Source organism: Papaver somniferum, unplaced genomic scaffold, assembly GCF_003573695.1.
Source record: "Papaver somniferum cultivar HN1 unplaced genomic scaffold, ASM357369v1 unplaced-scaffold_137, whole genome shotgun sequence".
Classification (NCBI taxonomy): domain Eukaryota; kingdom Viridiplantae; phylum Streptophyta; class Magnoliopsida; order Ranunculales; family Papaveraceae; genus Papaver; species Papaver somniferum.
The window spans coordinates 20,218,239-20,224,454 of NW_020622934.1; positions in this window are offsets into that span (position 1 = coordinate 20,218,239).

Genomic DNA, 6,216 nt, shown 5'->3' on the forward strand with positions numbered 1-6,216 from the left:
CCCCCCCCCAATGTAAATTTTGTTGGTACTAAATGGATATTCAAGAACAAGTCTGATGAATTTGGCACCATTGTCAGAAACAAAGCTAGACTTGTCGCTCAGGGTTATTCACAGATTGAAGGAATCGATTTTGACGAAACCTTTGCTCATGTGGCAGGTCTTGAGTCTACTTGTTTGTTATCAGCCCATGCTTGTTTTCTCAAGGTTAAGTTGTTTCATATGGACATTAAATCCGCCTTCCTAAATGGAAATTTAAAGGAAGAAGTGTATGTTGTTCAACCTAAAGGTTTTGAAAACCCTGATTTCCCTGATCATGTCCTTAAGCTCAATAAGGCATTATACGGGCTAAAACTAGCACCTCGTGCCTGGTTTGAAAAACTAACTACTTCTCTTATAAGGAAAGGTTTTTCAAGAGGTGGAGCTAATAAAACTTTGTTTACCAAATGAAGTGGAAAAGATGTTTTGATTTCTCAAGTTTATGTAGATGATTTCATCTATGGATCAACATCGGAGAAACTTGCAAAAGATTTTCAAGTGTCTCTTGGTAAGGAGTTTGAGATGAGCAATGTTGGTGAATTAAAATTCTTTTTGGGTTTACAAATTCAACAACACAAGATGGAATCTACTTATCTCAAGAAAAATATGCAATAAATATTGTCTCAAGATTTGGTCTTGATAAGTCAAATCCAAAACTCACTCCTATGTCTACCACGGGTAAACTACATAGAGATGAGAAAGGTGTAAACGTGGATCAAATACTTTATCGATTGTATGTACTGCTACGAGACCTAATATTGCTTTTAATGTTGGTTGCTATGCTAGGTTTCAGGGAAATCCAAAGGAATCTCATCTTGCTGCCACAAAGAGGATCATACGTTACATCAGTCACACTTCCGGATATGGTCTTTCTTACACTTTTGATACTAACACTGATCTTACTTCCTATTCAGATGTCGATTGGGCAGGATGTGTGGAAGACAGAAAGAGTACATCAGGAGGATTCTAATATGTAGGAATGAATCTTGTAGCTTGCCATAGCAAGAAACAAAATTCAAAATCTCTTTCAACATGTGAAGCAGAATACATTGTTGTTGGGTCATGTTGTACTCAACTTCTATGGATGAAACAAATGCTTGCTGATTATGGAATTAATTCTGGAATAATGAAGATCTTTTGTGATAATTCAAGTGCGATTCGCATCACTGAGAATCTTGTTGAGCACTCAAGAACTAAGCACATAGACATCAGGTACCATTTTATTCGAGATCTTTATGAATATGGTATCATCACTATGGAATTTGTGCCTTCTGAACAACAATTGGCTGATATTCTCACCAAACCATTAGACACTACCACGTTTCAGCACTTTCGGCAGTCTATTGGTGTTGTTCTAGTTCATTATCTTCTCATAACTCTTGCCCCTGCTTTTATCTCTATCTTTTGGACATTTGAGTTTGGAACTCCAGAATAGTGTTAAGTCATGTTTACATTTGTTTGTAGTAGATATGTTTCTGTCTCGTATCCTAATGCTTGTAAGAAATCCTTATTTTTTTGTGAAACTAAGGTCGCCTTTGTTATTCCTTCGGGGATGACATTTTATGGGGGAGAGTTCTTTTGAACTTGTGCTTAATTTCCAAATCTTTGTGGGGAGTGCGGCTGTGGAATTTTTAGGGGTTATCTCGTATCTTCATTAACTCCTTGATGAATGCATTTAGCTTCGTCTTTGTGATTGCATCTAAATTTGTTGGTATGTTAATACACCTTTTGGTCATGATGTATCTCCGTGGAAATTTCATTAGGATCCCACTAATTTTCGTACCTTTGCCAAATTTTTTGACAAAAAGGGGGAGAATTAATGTGTAGTTCACACTACAAATACATATGGTTTACGAATCATTATGTAAGGGGGAGTGGTTTTCATGTTGAGATATGTATTGACTAAGGGGGAGTGATGCATATCAACATAGTGTTATTGTAAAAGTTGTGATACAATTGAACTTTGATGATGTGTAATAATACTATGACACTGTATAACAATGATTGAGAGCATTTTGTTTTCTCATTACTATAGCTACGGATCTTCAACAACTGTGATGCTGAACTTACAACCTTTAGGATCATGGAGTACTTGGAAGTGACAAAGATTTCGAGTCGCGTTGAAGATTCCAAGGAGATCAAGCATGTGGACAAGAAGCTACATTTTATTTATCTTTTTTGTAATACATATGTATTCATAGTTTTGTCAGTAAAATTGACAAAGGGGGAGATTGTTAGAGGATTGCTCGGTCGAACTCGTATGCGTTGCTATCTCAAGCATGTTTGTCAATGTTAGTGATCAAAACTATAAGTCTTTATTTCTAGCCTATTTGTAGATGTCCCGGACCAGGACATAGATAGTGTAGTTGAGCTTAAATCTCTCGACGTTTATCTCTTGAAGACGAAGAACTACTAAGGGGAGCTTGTGGAACTTCTTCGACAAAAGGTATGTGGAGACTTGAACTTATCTATCACTTGGAAAGTCTATTTCTACTATCTCCTATATTGAGGCATAAGTCGTGTTACTATATAGTTTTCTTTATACACATTTGAGATTTCGAGCTGAGTATATCTCGCTTACATATTTCTCGAAATATGTGTTGATAAGATTTAGGTTCGACCAAGTTCATCTTATATCATGAGAAAATTGATGCGTAACATATTACATGGTTTGTGTGATACAATAATTTGGTGTCAGACTTGTAAGGTTTCAATAATGGTTATTTCAATATCTTGAAAGTTGCTTTGATGCTAATAGTGTGTGAAAACGACTACTGACATTATAGAAGAATGTTTCAATGATTGAAATAAAGAGTTGATGATGTAACCATATTTGGATATAAGCATATATAGTGTGTTCGCACATTAGTGTATAAGTCCATAAACCAGAAGCCAAGAGTATGCATATGTGTGTATACGAAATTGGTGAAGGAGACAGGTTAAGTATCCGTACCCATACGCATACTGGCGGAAGTTCTCAAACCGAGAATTTCTGCTGAGTTTGGTTTTGGCAAAACTCTTAACTAGTCACCTTAAGTATGCGTACCCGTACACATACTGGCGGAAGTTTTTGAACCGAAACTTTCTGCTGAGTTTTGGAACTTTACAAACTCAAAAACCAGTTGCTTAAGTACGCATACCCGTACGCATACTTAAGCTGGTTACTTTGTCAAATCGGTCAAGTCCATGAACTTAAACACTTAAATCATAAGGAATGCAATCTTTGCAAACCGTGGCTATAATGTTCATGATTGATTCAAGTGAATCAAACCGATTTGATTTCAATTGTGTTTTCTATATAATTGAATAACTCTTAACTAGTTTCATTTGAGTCATTTGAACTAGTTATGGTTAAGATGAATATGGTTGCTATGAGATTAATCATATGGCTAACCTTGGTTAACTATTTGCGAACCAACATGGTGTACACGTTTAGGTAAGGTTACATAAACCTAAATGAGGGTACATTTCATTTGTGTGTAACAATCTAAGTTTGATCTAACGGTTGAAAGATATTAGCTTGGTTGAATCAGGTTTTTCATCTAACGATGAATATTGAATGCTTTGTTACCAAGGTAACTTGGATTCCAAACCCTGATATGAAAATTATATAAAGGAGAACTCTAGCAACTGGGAAACCTAATCCCCACACCTCCTGTGTGTTACTAGTTGCATAACTAGACTCGATTCTCCTTTAACCTTAGGTTTCTTCTCGAGACCCTGTAGGTTAACGACTTGAAGACTTCATTGGGATTGTGAAGCCAGACCCAACTATTATCTTTGCAGTTGCATGATCTGATCTTACTGTTTCTATCGTGTTGAGTACAATTGAAATAATTGGCTCGAGATTTTATATCTCCGATAGGAAAGATAGAAAAGTAATCACAAACAAACTTCGTTTCATCGTTTTTGATTCCAAAATAACTTGTTTCGCTAGTCGATTAAGTTTATTGTGAGGTTTTTCATAATACTAGGATGTTCTTCAAGATTATAAGTCCAATTTATCAATTGGTTCCTGTTCACCTTGATTTATCAAAAGACGGAACAAAAACTCTTGGGTATTTCTGTGGGAGACAGATTTATTCAATCATATAGACTTTTCTGTGTGAGACAGATTTGTGTATAAAGTCTTCGACTTTGGGTCGTAGCAACTCTTGGTTGTGGATGAGATCAGCTAAGGGAATCAATTGCGTAGTATCCTGCTGGGATCAGAGACGTAAGGAGCACAACTGTACCTTCAATCAGTGTGAGATTGATTAGGGTTCAACTATAGTCCAGACCGAAGTTAATTGGTAGTAGGCTAGTGTCTGTATCGGCTTAATACATCATGGTGTTCAATCTGGACTAGGTCCCGGGGTTTTTCTGCATTTGGGGTTTCCTCGTTAACAAAATTCTGGTGTCTGTGTTATTTCTTTTCCGCATCATATTTTGTTACATAATTGAAATATCACAGGTTGTGCGTTAAGATAAATCAATTAGAATATCTAACCTTTGGTTGTTGATTTACATTGATTGACACTTGAACATTGGTCTTTGGTACCTTTCAAGTAACTCCTCTTATATTCAATCAGGCTCGCAGGTTTCTATTTGTTGATTGCGGATTGAATTAAGAGTTAGAGATATTATACTCGTTGATATACTTTATTCTAGATTGAGTCTGACTGTCTAGTTGATTCTCTAGAAAGTGTATTGGAGTAAGTCCTCTCAGATTTCCAAACGAATTTTTGGGTGTGGTTGTTAGACCCCCGCATTTTCACAAACTATAAAAATCCATCCAAACGGAATCGCAAACTGACCTCTGTAGATATGGTGGAAATTCCATACATTATCATGCAAATCTCTGGCAATGAGTTTTAATTCATGTGGTTGTACATAGATTAAAATCCTACATACAAAATTCATCAAAACAAAATGACTTGCCAAAGAGGGACGCGACTTTTAAGTATTAACGTATTGAACCAAAAGGTTATACTTTGATCTGATCAAAGAAATACTTACATTAGGAACCAGCTAGATTATTATTTGAGTATACACTATGCCAATCTCGGCATCATCCTAGAAGATGAGCAAAAAGGAGAGATTTATATATTTTGACGAAAGTAAAAATGATGAAGTAATCTGGCTGGGATAAATAACAGGATAATAGGACATAAGCTGATGATCTAATAAGTAATTTGATTGGGCAAAAAATATCTATGTTAGATCTTTTGGCAATACGACTTTAAGCAATTGTATCTCAAAATTGCACTTTAATTAGGCAATCTAAAGTTTTCTTTCAGTTCTAAATACATGAATAACATGTACCTGGAATAGAAATTCCCAAGAGATCATAATGTCCTCATCAACAAACAATGCATAAAGGTGATATCAACATATCATCTAGATCAGGAGGTGGCCTGTGGGTTCAAAAGAAAACGAAAAACCTAGAATTACAATAAAAATAAGTGCAAGCCCATGGCCAGTAAGGCCAAAAGAAAACCAAAAAACCCTACAACTAGAATAACAAGAAGTGCAGTTGTACGATACTAGAAAGCATACTGTGATAAGTACACTTGACTAACTGAGACGCACATACACAAAGCAATAAGTAAAATATCTTTGTTGAATTTTGACTAAATTTCAGACTAGGCAGAGAAGGAGAAATCAGTAGCAGCAGTATTGACATTGATCAGTACTCAAATATCAACAGCCGCAATTCCCTCGCAGGCCTAGTGGGAAATTCTAGAGCAGCATACAGTTTCGTTCCTTCTCGGATCAAATGAAAGTTACCGGTTATACTAAAGACTAGAAGGTAAGCTCACTGGCCCAAAGTTCCCGACCTCGTGCATCTATTTATATAAAAGATAAGCAATTTCAGTATCTAATTACAAAGTAAAGCCAATAGTTTGAAGATTTTCCTCATCTCAAGATGGTGTATTGGCGGCTTCATGCCCTGAACTATAAATTGCAATAGAAATTTTGTACTGGTTTACTGTCTCGGCCAGACATTGGTGATTATTAACTTCGCATCCAGGTTTCAGCATTACTTTATAACTAAGACTCCTCTATAACTGTGAACTGTGGACACTGCATGAGCAAATAACTAATCGGCATATCTAATCCTAACCAGTCCAAGGTAAAGTGGTTTGTGCACTCACCATCCCACACAAAGCATATATAAGATAAGCATCTTGAATATCT